The sequence below is a fragment of the Python bivittatus genome, unplaced genomic scaffold (genome assembly GCF_059951505.1).
Source record: "Python bivittatus isolate LINGU-HERP-01145 unplaced genomic scaffold, Pbiv_v1 ctg000070_np1212, whole genome shotgun sequence".
Lineage (NCBI taxonomy): Eukaryota > Metazoa > Chordata > Lepidosauria > Squamata > Pythonidae > Python > Python bivittatus.
The window spans coordinates 1,740,676-1,757,268 of NW_028277034.1; the positions used below are offsets into that span (position 1 = coordinate 1,740,676).

The 16,593-nt window shown below is 38.0% G+C and overlaps 1 protein-coding gene across 2 annotated transcripts in view; it reads right to left on the reverse strand.

Annotated features, from left to right (window-relative positions):
• The window catches only part of LNX1 (ligand of numb-protein X 1), a 119,948-nt gene that overhangs the window by 80,533 nt on the left and 22,822 nt on the right, over positions 1 to 16,593 (reverse strand). The gene's annotated exons all lie outside the window — the stretch shown is intronic.

Sequence of the window (16,593 nt, forward strand, 5' to 3'; positions counted from 1 at the left end):
TACTTGCACTGTGACATAACATGCAAATACATAAGCTTACATCATGACATCACAATGCATGTTTCAGGTTCACTCTAAAAAACCCCATTCAGCCTGAGCCCATATTTATTTAAAATCTAGTTCTACTTTGTTCAGTGACCTAACTCCTGAGGAAAGGTTCAAAGGATTGCACCCTTAGAGCTCAATTCTATGGATGGTTACTCAGAAATAACTTCTGAGTTCAATGGGTTTCTGAGTTTTACTCCCAAAACTGCAGTTAAATATGTACAACAGTACAAGCATTGTTTTTCTCAATAATATGTTATTATTGGACTTTCTATGAAATAGCAAAGTTCAGATATGTTCAGAAAGTTTCTTGTAATTTGTCTTGTTATTTAGAAGGTGGCATTGCTGGTCTTAGCCAGTGAAAAAATATAGAAAAAACCATATCTAAAAAACTGCAAATGTGTCATAAAAGCAGTTGTGAAAGACTTTAAGAGCTTCTTGATTTGCTCTTGATTTATAGTGATTTTGTGGGTTTTATTACTGAAGCATTACTAAGCTGTGTTCAGGTGGTTTTCTATTTATATGCTGCTTAGATTTTTCTGAAGTCTAAATAGAGCAATAAAATCCTCCTTTGTGATGACTTGTGGTAATAAATAAATACATTCCCACAGTTTTGTACATAAAATAAGCACCTCAGTCTAGAGTTCACATAAAACTGGAAGCTGTTGGAATCTTAAGCTACAAAGGTCCTCCCTCTGTCTCTCTAATCTTAGATATGATGGTAACTTTAATAATACAATAACTCAGCTAAATGCGATGCTCAATAGAGATCAAAATTCTACAGAGAGAGTATAACAGTCCAGAAGAAGACATGATATTCTAACAGTTTAGTGTTCAGTTTATTATTGACTAGCCATTAGGCCATATCAGGATACAGAATATAAAATATATAAAACATAAGACAATAATAAGACCATATATTAAAAATAGGATAAGAGAAACAAATTATAACTAAAAAAGAAAAAAAATATGTAAATCATATTTCTGTATACCCCTACAATTTACTCCGATCAGATCTACCTATGCAGATCTCAACTGTACTGTTTTGTTTAAATAAAGGGTTGTATTATATGTAATTTTTGAATTCTGACTGCACATGAAATATGTTGTTTTAATATAAGGATCCCAATAGGTCATTTGTCTAACGTGCATCTAATATTCTAAGAAATAATTATTAGAAATGGCTACTTAAGTTTCTTTGAAGCTAGATATCCAGTAATAAAACCTCATAGAAAAGTCATTCTACCGCAATTCATACCTTGAAAACCATGTTGTAAATGGTCATACTCTAAAGATAGACCTGCTAGTGGCCTACAATTAATGATAGTGGTAAACTTAACCATTTAATTCTTATTCATAGAAGTAAGCTCTGTGTCCTTATGAGACCTACCATAAGGCAGCTATGTAAAAGAAGTCTGCTTTCAGCGCCACTGTAAGTAAAATTGGATCTCCCACTCCCACCAGACTTTGCAGTGAAATCCACCCAAAGCTGCACTTGAAAAAGGGCATGTCATGGAAAGTTGCATGAACACATTGGCAATTACATTTTTAAAAAGAACTTACACTGGGAGATTTCGAAGGCCTGCGTTGTGTAAACTTACATACCAAAGTAGAAAAGCAGGGCAATTTGCCTTTTTGTATTTAAAAAAAAAAAAGTGTGGGGGGGGGAGTTTGGACCAGCGCTAACACCAGTTATACAAATTAGGCAAAGATATATGACAGACTTCTGTGCCCTATGGGACATTTAAATATAAAGTTATACAATGGTATATGATGCTTTTCTAATCTATAGCAATGTTTTCTAAACCATTCTTATCTCTCTATTTCCAAATAGCCATAATTCTAGCCTGTGTACATTGCATGCTCATTCTTAAGCACTCATAAATAAAATTCACTAAGTCCAATTGGAACATAGTCACAAATAAGTATTCACAAGCTTGCAACCTTTATCATTTTGATCTATAAAGTACTCAAAGCAATGTCAATTATAAAAGACATTGATAAAAGACCTAAAAGTATTTTTATTTTTAAAATAATGCTGTATTTTTTGCTGGATACTGTATTAAAAAAGCAAGCCCCGAGAGCTACATTTAAACTAATTTATTCATTTATTTAGCAGATTTGTCTCGCCTTTCCATTATTTAACCCAGTGTTTCTCAACCTTAGCAACTTTAAGATGTGTGGACTTCAACCCCCACAATTCCCCATGCTGGCTGGGGAATTCTGGGAGTTGAAGTCCATACATCTTCAAGTTGCTAAGGTTGAGAAGCACTGATTTAAACCCTCAGAATAGTCTAAATTAGGTCCTTGTCTCCCATCCCCCTCTAGTGTATATTAAGAGATGCCTCATGCCTATATTCTTCTAGCTTTTGGAATAATGTTGATAATATTTTACTCCACATTAAATGGAATATCTAGAGTGATTTGTGATTTGACTAGAGAAAGCCCCTTTCAAACTCTTTCTTTAGCCAGGTGAAAATCTATTTGCTTATGACAAAAAGCACCAGCTACTATTCACACATTTTCTAACACTCCCTCTGATTTAAACTGAAATTACCAGCTTCATCTCTATGCTTCTTGGGAGATAGTTTTCCTACTATAGAAGGTGTAGGACAACTTTTTAATTCCTTTCTCTTATGACATTTTAAAAATAGATGAGCATACATATACGTCTTGGAGGAATCTAGTTGTTATTTTCCCCCAAAGAGTTTGGATTTGAAAAAGTCCAAAAACCTTCAGCACTTCATGCATTTATTTATTTTGGCAATAGCTGTAATAAAACTAACACCAAGGGCTTGTAGCAGTTGTGTATACCAAAGGACAGAATACGCACATCTTACATTCTGACTAAAATCTTATGCAACTTTCTTCTCAGTCGGTCCCCCAGGGCCTCCTTTCAAATAAATTGCAAGGCACAGGTCCGTCAGCATCACCCCTCACAAGGGAATATATCCCTTCCTTATTACATATTAATTTACAGAACCAGAAACTAAACCCTTCCCAGTTCAGAAAGCAATATATATTTTTATACACACATTACAAATCTACTAGTGTTTTTATTTTAAGAAAATGCAGTGTAGCCTCCATTAACACATACAACCCTCCGCCCTTGAAAATTGTCTTGATATAGTAATAAAACTACAGGATAAAAGGAAGGCAGGCAGGCAGCGCCATTAATTTATGATTTAGTTATGTTTACTTCTGGAAGTGCACCTGCTTCAAACCAAAAGATGCTATATACACACAGAAGCATTTAGCAGCAAACTTTATGTGTGTCTCTAGAAGGTTGTAGAAACAAGTTTTGTGCATGTAGCAACTGGCATATTCAACTATATTCCACATGCTCAGGGCTTTTCAGTCTGCAGCTATATTCTGCATGTCACAGATGAAAGAGCTTACCTTCGCACTAGGAGTCATCTTCAGTAATGCCTTGGGAGGTTTCAGGTGCTGGGAATTTTGTGACTTCATGGTATTCCAGTTCCAAAACAAAAAGCAGAAAACCACCCCACTCCAAACCACCACCAAATAAAAGCTACGTGAGTTTCCAACTATTTGGTAGCAGAGTGATGCTAACCTTTGAGAGAACTATGTTTCTGGCTAATCCCCAGGAGAAAGATTCAGGAGCCAAGACGAGGCAATGACAGCAGTTCAAGGTGAACTGCTTCACCAGCAGGCTTCTCTTCTATACATCCGGAGACAGTCATGCATATGAAACAAATCAGGTGCCCCATCGCTCCTGAACCAGTCCTCAAAATATGCATCACTCCTAATTGCCCTCATAAATGCAGTGGCACAGCATGTAATCAATCTTATTATGCAAGTGGCGACAGTTATAAATGGTTGCAGCTCTGAACGTCTCGTCTTTTTCAGATAGGTGGGTCAGCTGCAAAAGGGCAAATGACATGGCTGTATCGAACCAGCATCACGCTCGTTTGGTAATTAATAATCCCTTTGTGGGCAAAAGTTTTGAAAGCCTCAGGGTATATTTGGCTCTCAGTAACCGGTTGCATCAAATCCTCACTCAATTTCTGGCTTTGAACAAGGCACTGTCTCTAGGAATGATGTACTTCACAAGACTGTTGCTCTTGTAATCAAAGGAGCAGTAAAATTCAATTTCCAAGCATCAGAAAACAATCTTTCAGGGAACATGTTTATTGCAATGATTTTACACGGGTGGGTGAGGAAGGCAAGGAGCAGAAGAGCTTCCTTACCCTCCTACTGTATATGGAAAGCTAAATACACAGAGCTCAGCTGGGCCTCCAGCTAAATCTACTGGAGACTGGACTGTATATCTACCACACTTAGCGGTGGGAAGAAGCCTATATCCTGAACCCATGAGACTGTACAGCCCACAAAAATGACCCTTGGCAGGATATTCCCCAGTATATGGTTGTAGAAGCATCACATCTTTAAATATTAAATCTGCAAAATTTGGAACTCAAACTTTGAATAAAATATACTCAGTACCTTTACTCAGTTCACTCACTACAAAAGATCACTTGCTGGAACGTCATCCATGATAAAGCAGGCGGCTAATACAAACATCCAAACTTTTAGACTTTTGCTACTGGCATTCTCCTAACTAACTTAGTTACTACAAAAATTCATCATCCACCAGACTTCCAGGAGAGGAATGGTGGACTGAAGACATCTCTGCGAAAGTGGAGCCAACAACCATGGTAAGGACCAAGGAACCAGTGAGTAGACCAGTTCCTTGGAACCTCTTCAGATAAGGAGAGGATGGAAGGTTGCCCACATGTGCTCTGGACATCTGCTCCCCATGAGGACCACAGGGCAATGGCTTCCTGTGGTGGTGAGTGCTGGGAGACGAGAATAACCATCATGCTTGCAACCACAATTGGCACATTTTAAAGAACACTAAGTTCACTAACCTCACTTTCTAATCACTTTCACCAATCACTTATTAACTACTTTTAAGCTATTAGAGACCTTCGGAATGCCAAGTTTGAAAACACCAGGTGAGTTTGCCTTCAATCCTGAATGAAAGTAAATTTTAATCAGCAAAAAGCTAAATAAGATTTTGATCTTAGAAGGTTATAAATGGACTAAGGGTCCAGATAAATTTGGGAAATAGAAACGTTTACAATAAGATTTTGAAATTAATTATAAAGAACAAACAGCTTATCATGGAAAATAGATCTGTTTTGGTTTTTGCAAGACATGACAAAGATAAGTAATTTTATTATTTTAAAAACTGGACACTAGAGTGGACTAAACATTCTAGGCAGTGGAAAAAAAACAAAAGGCTCCCTTTTGTGTTAATTAACTGGGATCTACAAAATAATGCAAAATGTTACAACATTGAAAATATTAAAGGAGAATTTTGAAGAATGGAGCCAGAAATTAGTAGCCACAATATCAACAGAGTCAGTCATGATGCCTGCCTCTATGGATAGATTATGTCCAAAAGATGTTATTGAAGAAATGACATAAAACAAATTTTATCTGACAAGATAGAGATGGTACTGAAAGTGGATTTACAAATGGCAGGTCAAAGGAATGACTTGGAAAAGGATGTCTCTGGATATACAAAAGAAATGGGCTGATGTTTTAAAAATCAAAAGGGGAATACAAATGATAAACCAAGAAAGTGAGCTGGCTACTTTTTTTCTTTTTAGATTTACAAAAGAGGCTTGTTAAAGACCTGAAGAACTTTGTGTGATGAGATAAAGAAGAAATGAAGAGAAATCAAATCCTATGAAAATATTTGAATGGGCTAAAGATTAAGACTGTTAGAAGTAAAAGGAAGGAATATAAAGTTGGTTTATGTGATCAAGGTTAAAACAAGATGTGTTGTTACTTCTGGCAACCCTTTATGGACTTTCTGCTGACACCAGGACTGAAAAGATATGGATTTGCCTATAGATAAGGGATGGGATATGGGATGAAGAGGCAATTGTTTATAACCTTAGAAGGGGTGAAAAGTCACTAAATTTGTTTATACTTGTGATGAAGGTAGGAAGTCACTTCTTTACATATTTCTTTTCTCTTTTTTATTATATTCTTACTTTTCTCTTTTTTTCCTTTTTCCTTGCACTTTTTCCTTTTTCTTTTTATTCTCTTCTCTTTCTTTAGTTTGTATTAAATTTTACTATTATAATCAAAATTCTTAATAAAAATTATATACCAGAAAAATGGAAAAATGTATTGTCCACCAAAACTGAAAGCATAACTGTGATTTTTGGTAGCTAGTGGCACATCCCAGAACTGTTATTTCATGGGCGTTATTCAGTAGGCGGTCAGCATTCTCTTCAGCCAGAAGGATACCTCAGGAGGGAATGTCCAATCAGAATATTGGTTTAAACATATCCAACAGGAGGTTGAGAAGCATGAGGAAATATAACAGATTTTAGAGTACATTCTAGATATAATAGGTGATTAGGAGTTAATGTGCACAGATCTGTGTCATGAACATTTCCAGTGATAATGGTTGCTACTTGGGATGGAAGTTACAGGAAACTAAATTTATTAAAAAGACATGTTGGTATAAAATAAGGAAAGGTGCCAAGTTCAGATGTAGAAAAAAGGGAAATTAGAAACCTTTCCCCATGGGAGGGAGGAATACAAAGTTGGACTCCAAAGCTGAATGCCACAAGCTAGCCAACCATATTTTAGGGCTGAGTGTTGTGAGAACTCAGTCTCTGTGGTACATTTATGGTGCAAGGTATTATGCAAACTCAGAAAATTGGATTAACTCCATATACCATGATAAAATTAATTGTGGTAAGCACGTCATGTGATACACAACCAACCTGACTGTGGGAAGCTCTGACAAATGCTCCCTTGAGAATTTGAGTCTGCAATTTTTTTTTCTCTGTGAATCCACCAATGCCAGGGAAGTTTTAAAGTGAAAGATGAGCTCTGTGGGCAACTGAGTCTCCCTGTGTGTAAAATGGGATCCTCCTCCTCTCAAAGTGAGTTCATTGTGTCTTACAAGTTTTTTTTTTCCTTCAGTTCCAGTTGAATCAAATCCAGCTTTATAAAACTGCAACTTTTTTGTTTAAAACACTCTATCCAACAGTTTAGCAAAGCCAACTGCTACAGATATACAGAAAAACAGGAGCCAAAGAACAACTGTTGTCCATTGGATGAGCTCAGCTTTCTCTTATCTCTGCTTCATGAATGACATTTATATGTATCTCCATAGTGAACACAGATTTCCACCTGCAGTTTCTGAAAAATTCTGAACTTTCTCTTTGCATGAATATACAATTGCTTATTTACAGTTCTTAACTTGTTTTGGTTTCTAAAAGCATTTTCTTTTAAATTGACAAGTTGCTCTGGGAAGGGATGGGGTAGGACCCAACCAGTCCGTACGTTGCTCAACCTTTCCTGTTTCCATGGAGAAAAATTTGGTCCTCCTGTACTTGATAATTGAGAGAAGACTGCATACATGATAACAATATAAGTAATAATTCCAGAGCAGAGGTTTTAAGTATTTATTAGGTATTTAACACTGCTTAAAGTTGTGCTGTGAGAAAGATACTGGAGGACCAGAGTAACAAATTTTAAAGGAAATCAAGGGAGTAACTGTTCTGAAAATGTGACACAATTATTGTATATGGTTGTGGGTGGCATGACTTTTCTGTTGGCTCTTTAAAGGAAGGCTTCTCTTCCATGGGGGGTGAAGGTGGGAGATACATTACATGTAACTATGAGGGTTTCTTTCTTTCTTTTTCTTTTTTGGTAAGAAGTTAACCAGAAGCAGTTTTATTTTCAGCACCAACTGGTTCAGCTTATAGAAAAAGCAGCTGGTTTCCCAACTGTAGGATTTATATTCCTGGAACTCAAGTATCATAAAAACTGTAGTTTTCCTCAGACATTTAATTGATAATTGAAGCCTTTGGTTAATTTGATTTGGGTAGCCAGGCTAAACAAACAAGTATTCTGGGCAAGAAAAACTAACATCCTAACTGTTATGGTAACCCCAGCCTGTAAATTCTATCTTGGGCTCTAATGGTTACAGTTAATGTAATACCTAATCACACTAGAATCAGTTCAGACAAGTTGATTTTTTGGATGCAGTTTCAAACAGAAATTCCTTTATGTGAAAAGTATTGCAAAGTCCAGAAATTCTCAGGAAGCTGGACTCTATAGCCAGTGTTGCTGAGGATTGTCTGCACTTTGAAGAAATGCATGCATATCACAGTGTAGCAGAGATGGGATTTAAGGCACAACACTGCGGTTGAGTGATAAACTGGAAAGTATAATGGTTGGAGGAAAAAGGGTAGTCTCCAGAGAAACAGGGACATAAGGCAAAAAGAGGCCCAACAGGTTTTACTGCAGCTGAAATGAATTATGGGATGGTGGACCCAGGTCAAGCTGAGAGGAGAAAAAGAAAGAAGCAAAAATGTGCACGCTGACAAGCTTTGAAAACCATGGCTCAAAATGGGAAGAATTAGGGCTAGACTTAATGCAGCCGGCTAGTTTGTAGCTCTCTGTGTTGCATAAACCAGCTGTGTGGCTCCATGTGTGTTGCCACATTTAGAATAGGTAATTTCAGTCCAACGAATCCTGGTTTTCTGAGAAAAATAGCCTTTCTACAGTTGGCAAAAGCAGAAGGCAGGCTCAGAATGATAGAACAAATTCCAAAGTGGAGATGATAGCAAGCCAGTGCGGGAAGACTTCTGGGAAGTAAAAATATATCTCTATATGTCATCCCCCCAAGTCTCAAGAACATCCTTCAGCTGATCCAGAAACATCCTCACTGCTGCCATCCTTGCAACTCCCTCTGAGTTGACCAGTTCTTCTTCCAGCTGACCAGTCTGGGAGCACTGAACCTGGCAGCAGCCATATTCCAGTACTGTCCTTATTTCACTGCCTTTGGTTTCACAAAGAATAAAAAGAAAAGGCAGGGACTTGAGCCAGGCCACTGGATCTAGGCTGCAACCCAGAGACAGCAGCAAACAGACCTTTGCGATCTGAATGAGCCATCCTAGGGCTCGTCCAGACTGTTGCAGCCCAGATACGGTCGCTGTGCTCTTGGGGGATCTGCGAAGCCGTCCCTCTGCTCAGTGTAAGTGCCCAGTATGAGCTTACCATCACACAATCATAGCTTCCCAGCTGCAAGGAGGATAGCTAAGGATCTGGGATGCAGAGCAAGATGGGTGCTACTGGGAAAACACCTCACCTACAGGTTTCCACACTGCAATCTAAAAACTGGGATTTTTTTTGTGGCTTTTATTGTGCAAACAGCAGGGATAATGGCATAGGAACATAGGCAGGCAGCCTGGTACAAAGTCTCATATGCTAGTAAAAGAAACTGGAATCAGACCCCTTTTGTAGGGACTTTCTGTATTTGCCTATTAAAATAATGCTATCCTACCTGACCTCTGTGTTCCTGCACATCAGGAAGAATGGAAAAGCATGCAGGCCTCCACTCCCACAGTCTTCCTTGCCAGCCCCATAAGATGGCTGACATATAGTCCTGCAACCAAACCTTTCATCTTCCCTCCCTTCCCAACTCATTAAGATTTTTTGGATCCTAGTGCTTCTGTAAGCTGATCCTATGCACATTTACTCAGAGGCTAATTAAATATGAGTTATTCCCATGGAAATGTTTATAGATCTTCTACTCTCCATACGCTGTGTGTTCCAGAAAGATGCAGATGGATTTTCTCTCCAAAATCCATGTATCATTTTCCAACACAAAATGTTAACAAGGTAATACGCAAATATCACTGCAGTTTATTTTCTAAGTTAATTTTGTTCTTATATGGCTAAGGCTGATTCCTATTTACCAAGTAGGTGAGAAACTGTAAGGCTTACTATCAACAATGGTAAAAAGCTATGGGCAGTCTTTAGGAGTACTATGACACAATCCTTCAATATTATTCAGTAGCTTGGTTATATAATTCAAGACATATGATTATTAAAATATTTAATTGTATAGTAATTATCATATTATCTTTTAATTATACAGCATGGCTGCGTAGCTCCTTTAATCTACAGGCCTTCAAGTATTGTTACAAGAAGCTTTATGCTGTCACATCTCAACTAATCTCACTGGTTAACTACTGTGTGCTCCATCTGATGCATACTGCATAATCACATATTCCTGGATGACTCTCTAGTAGGACTAAGACATATTTGGGTGAACAAGAACATAGGAAACTGAGTCAGCCACCAATCGCCTGAGAACTGCTTTCCATGACTGAGAGCAACTCATGTTTTCAGACAGGGTCCCCCCCCCCCCAAAAGCCCATTTGAACTTTAAACTTGGAATCTATATGCAAAAAACAAAAAAAGAAAAAAAAAGAATTTTATTCTGTTTTCTAGTATATTTGCCTGAGAAATATATTTTTCAATTCAGAGACTTAATTATCTCACATGCCTTTGACAACTCAGTTTTTAAGTTGTTTTTCATCAGATCAAGAATGTGAAGAATCATTGTATCTACCTTTTATAGCATAAATACGAGGATAGCATATGTTCCATCTTTTCATTTTGATGGCAGTCACAGTTATAACTAAAGGTGATCCCTACCTGGTCCTCTGATTTTCCTCTTTCACAGGGGACAAATTAATCTTAAGAGTGGGAAGGCCTACTTCGCATTTATTTATTTATTTATATTTCAAATTTGTTGCCGCCCATCTCACTACAGAGTGATTCTGGGCGGTTTACAGCAAAAACAGAATAAACATTAATTAAAATAGATAAATATTAATTAATTAATTAAAATATACTATAATAACAAATTTCCTATATAATACTTCCAAGAGGCTGATTAATGTGTTAATAAACTCAGGGAGTGTCTTCAAGGTGCCAGCCTTCCCCAGGGTCGGTTGTATCTCTTCTCGCCCCACGCAAGTTGGCAGAGCCAGGTCTTCAATTCCCTCCTGAAAATTGGGAGGGTAGGGGCCCACCTCACCTCTGGGGGAGAGTGTTCCATAGGGTAGGGGCAACAGCAGAGAAGGTTCTCCTCCTGGGACTCGCCAGTCGACATTCCCTCACTAACAGGGTCTGCAATGTGCCCTCTCTGCTGGACTGGGTGGGACGGGTTGATGTAATGGGGGTAAGATGGTCTCTCAGGTAACCTGGACCCATTATGCAGTTCCAGGTAGAGTTCATACACTTTCTGTTCTCTTTTAATTGATAAATGGGATGAATTAAAGGCAGCACCTAGCTACAAGGGCTGAAGCTGTCAAGGAGGGAAACAAAGAACTTAAGAACAGACAGGACCATTATTAAAACATGGTGCAGGTATCCACCACATTCAAGGCTGAAAAGTAAGTAGCAAGAACTCCAGTTCAACTCTCAGGCAGGAGAAAGAGATGTAACTTTAAACCCAAGGGCTGCTATTGCTAGTTTGTAATAGTTGATCTTCATTATTAAGGCTCCTTGTGTCAGCAGTAAGAACGATTTATCTATCCATGGTTTGTCCTGGACTTTTCACTGCTCACTTCTTAGTGCTGGTTGAATTTCTAGGCCAGCATTTCTCAACCTTGGCAACTTTAAGATGTGTGGACTTCAACTCCCAGAATTCCCCACCCAACTTTGCTAGCTGGGGAGTTCTGGGAGTTGAAGTACACACACCTTAAAGTCATCAAGGTTGAGAAACACTGGCCTAGACAAAGGTTCATTGCCATGGCCTGATGGAATTGTGACACTAGTTGATCTTAGCTGACTTGGGAAGCTCAACAGAGTCAACTCAGGTTTTTTTCTTGGATGGGGGACTCCCTGATAATCCTAGGTCTGTAGGCTAGAAATAAACATATACACATACAACACATAGCCTGGAAGAAGTAATACTGCTGACATAACTGCATAAATGTATGGATGTGTCTACTGTTGAGCAAAATCCTCAGTAAAATTCTAAGACTTGCTTTAGAAGAGCAAAAGCACTTATCTTTATCATAAATGGTAATTAAAGAAAAGACAAGTGTGACACTTTTATTTTCTTTGACTTGCATACGGCAGCACCTGACAAATCTTTTCTGGGCTCAGAAATAAAGCAGGGCCAACCCTTGGATGGGAAACCTCCTGAGAACTTCAGGTTTATGGGAAGTCAAGAACTACCCTGCAAGGTAGTGAGGGCAAACCTCTCATGTTTAACACTGCCAAAAAGTTGCACAGAAGAAGTCAACTCAAGAGCATCTTTCTGTTTTTTAAATGACAATGAAAAAGTTGGAGAAAGAAGGTGATGGTGAGCTGGAGTTCTGCTGGGCAAGATGGACATATTTGGGAGTATTTCTATTAGATCATAATACACTAAATATTCACTTGGGGAATATATGGATTTCTATGGAGCAGAGATGCATGGAGAAATTCTGCAGATGAGTTTGGAGATGGGTGGCTGTCATAACAAGATTATTCCCCATAATCCAGACCAATGTCTGCGTGCTCCAACTACAGGCATTAAACAATGGCACCCCAAAGTTGAAACAATTTTTGTGACAGTTATTTCTTGGACACCAACTTGCTAAAGGATCACCCCTTTAATCTAAAAGGCTTTCTGTCCATGCCATAGTTGAGGAAACTCTCAAAGTGACATCAAGACACAATGTGGACAATCCACATGGCTTGATGTTTCAGGGTACTTCCAGATAAAGCTTTTATTGTCCATGGGCAAACATGGAATTCTACCAAGGGCCAGAGAAACTTTCCAAATTCCACTGTTTCCCATTTTTAACCTTTCTGTTATTTAACATCTTCTTTCCTCTTTTTCCTTAACTCAGAAAAATCTGGAATGGAAAATTGAAGAGCCACAAACACTTCTAGTAGCACTAGAAGCTGTTCATTGGGGAGCACTATTTGTGTGCTGTTTGCTGCTGTGGCTTTCAGTAAACTTAAATACATGTTTAATTTCATTGGATTTGTATTGTGAAATCAGATTATCAGCACTGCCTAATCATTGTCCTAATAAATAGGGTGTTGCTTTATTTGCATGAGTGGTGAGAGCCAATTTGGTGTAGCATTAAGATGCTAGACTAGAAACTGGAAAGGTATGAATTTTGGTCCTCCTTTAGGCATGAAAGCCAGTGGGTGATTTTGGGCCAGTATTTGTCTCTCAGTCCAACCCAATTCACAGGATTGTTGTAGTGGGGAAAATAGGAGGCAGGAACATTATGAATGCTACCTTGAGTTATATAAAATAAAGGTGGTGTATAACTCTAATAATAACATTTGCTCAGGTAGAACACAGAGTGCTTTGTGCAAGAAGGAAGCAGCATCTCCTCGTAAGGTTACCTATAAACTCATCTCTTCTATAACACTTTTTAGCTTGCAAATAGCAGCATGCACATCAATGGCTTGATAATCCTTAGTAAACAGTTTTACATAACCACCATTATTTCTTGTATTAGGTAGCAGCAGTGAGTCAGTCTTGGTTGTTTTAAAAGTAAGATTGGACATGTTAGCAAGACAATGGGAGACCACCAGGATATTAGCCACCCAGAGTCTAGTGGAATGGACAGCCATAATAAATGTAATACCAATAAATAAATAAGCAAATGAATAATAAAGGTCAAGGTTGTAGTCTGCACGCAGAAGGAAGACACATCCCAGATGAAGGCAGGGGCCACCTCCATAATGCCATCAAGAAAACTACACGGATGTACATGAAGTCATCAGGAGTCATACTCAAAAGAGATTAATCTTGATGAGAGTGTTTAGACTGCAAAGCATTCGATGCATGGCTATTCTCATGTTATTCATAATGAAGAAAGCTTTTAATGTCTATCTGGCACAAGTGGCAAATCTTAATGGATGGATAACACCCAACAGAGCTTTCATTGTGCAATCGTTTTGCCTCATTCACAAAACATTATGGAGGGTCCAGACAACCATGACTTTCACTCATTACCCTCCCATGTTCTTCCCATCCTTCCTTTTCATTAAAACAAAAAATCCATTAAGAAGGAAAAGACAAAATAGCTGCAATGATATCTGACTAGTACTTTTGCTAGCAGTCCCCCATCTGGAATCAACCAAAATACATTAATGTCCAACTCTATGAAAACTGTCCTGAAAATCTATGGTGTAATCTGATTATTTCAACAACACATGGGAGTTAAAGAACAGAATATAAATAGTCATGTAGTCCTATCACATTCCTAATAGTTATAATTAGTAACCGCCTATTAACCAATCTCAAGGGAAAAATATGAAGTTACTGTCAGTTACTCTCTTTGTCTCAATCCTCTCCCCTCCTGGTTTATATTCACCTGAGAGACTTAGCTCAGTTTGCAAATGGACTTGTCTTCACCTGATTTTACCTTGAAATCAGCCAAATTAAGTGTTCCATGCAAATAGAATCCAAATTATTTAGGCAGGGCAATCCAGTTCTTTTGTTACAAGGGAGTATTTTGTTCTTAAAAAAACAACACAGCTTTAGAAGTATATAACATGCTTTGTGTTTACATGCATCGCTATAAATGGGATATCTTTATAATGAGAAGGATTATGCACTTGGCAGTGTGAAAAGGTCAGGCAGGAACAGAAAGCTCTCCCATCTTAGTTGGGAGAGCCTTTTTATTTTATTCCTCATCTGGAAAAAACTCTTGGATTTTGATGGGAGGTTACATGGGATGTTCTCATGGTCTCCTGGTTTCTAGGCTGATGGCTTAACCACTGCATCAAACTGGTTCTCTAAAATATAAAATACTGAACTACTAACATTATATAACCACACAAACATTTCTAACACAACCTAGTCCAAAGCAATGTAGAAATAATATTTTTTTCTTAACTGTCATTTTATTCTCTGCCCACAAAAGAGCGAGTCCATCATGCTCGTTGTGTGTCCTTACACACAGCCCCATGGTAATGTTTTGTTCATTGTTTCACTAAAAAAGCACTGAAGGCCTTTAAATGCTGCATACTTATGATAGACCCTAAGATGGTCAAAACTCCTTTCACAATTCCATAATTCTACCTTGATGCAGATTTTAAGATATGTTGCCTAGCGTAATAATGATAATCCTATTATTTCCCCACAGTGAAAATAGCTGACGGAGTGTGTTCCAGACCAGAAAAATTAATGCCTTAATAAATGCAATGCTACAAAGGTTTTTGGCTTTAAAGATAAGGTCTTAGACAATCAGAGCAATTTGATGATGAAGACAACAAAAGATGAAGTTTGCCTACCTGCACTTAAGCCGAAAGGAACGTAGATGAATTTACAAGGAAGTAATGTCTTCCACTTTAAAAATTCATACTTACTACTAGAATGTTATAGATTAAGTAGGAGTCCTTTGAAAGTAAGCATGTGCATTTAGTTAATTATAATTTAATTGGGTTTCCTTTGATCCCCATCACAAATTACTCAAGTGTGTTTTACAACTTTGGATCAGTGAAGGATCAGTATAATTGGCAGTTCAGAAACTGCCAATTATTTTGACAAAAGGCACTTTGAATAACAATACCTCTGAAGACGCTTTGCAAAATTCCATCCTGAAACTTATTTTTTCAGCTGTGTTTAATTGCACAATTAACAGCCTACCAAACCCACCAGTGTCCAGCTGAGCAAGGAAATCCAGAGTTGAACAGTGCCACCAACGAGCCTATAAATGGCTGGATTAATGCCCTGGATCACATGCTGTTTAGCCTTGTCACATCGCTTTTGCAGCCAACATAGGCATCTGCTCATGATGCATGGTCTGCACTGGACATAAGCATATTGGGACAGGGTGCAATGAATCACGGCATCACTGTACACATGTCATCATTTGAGGTAATCTCAGTTTGTTGAGGATGCCTACAGCAGCCAACTAAAGTCAAGAAAGAGTCAAAAGTGGCTTGATCAGATGGGCACACCAGCTTACTACAGCCACTCCATCGCAAGACAACCATCACAACTTGTATAAGCCATTCTCAAAACCAACAAACAGAATCTTAGGCTGCAGTTCTAAACATCCTGGGAAGTTGACTTAATTGAACATAGCATTATAGTCTTCTGAAAAACTATGCATCTGTACTATAAATATTCCTTTACAATCTGTGGTGATCTGTATTCATATAACTCTATACACCATATGTCTAAGGACTCAAGAGGACTTGTTCTCATTGATTAACATATAACAAGGGGGGAAACAGAAAAAAATGTTATCACTGGGAATTTGAGGTTCATGATGTAAGTTATGTGCAGCAAACCAATTATTTTAACAACTAAGAGGAACAATAAACAAAATAATTACAGCTGGTGTCCAGAAAAATCCCACTTAATTTATACAGGAGGATTTAAAGCTATCCCTAGAAAATATGGATATTCCAGATGCATTCAAATAGGTCTTAAATCACATACAGATAATCTCATCTGGACTTTAGCAGAGCAATCTGTATGAAGGTTGCTCTCTTCCATTTTAATGGAATACTGGCAAATTCATTGATCCTTTCTCTCCCATCAGTACACAAATAGCTGTGTCCAACTTCAGTGAATTAAATTTTCTAGTCAAGTGCTATACATTTTTGAACTGAGGCCTTTCCAACCATTAAAAAAATGCATTCATGCAGTAAGAGAATGTCCTGTAAAGGTATGAAGTAACAGAACTGCCCTTCTGTAGCTATAAAAGCTTTTCCATTATCTCA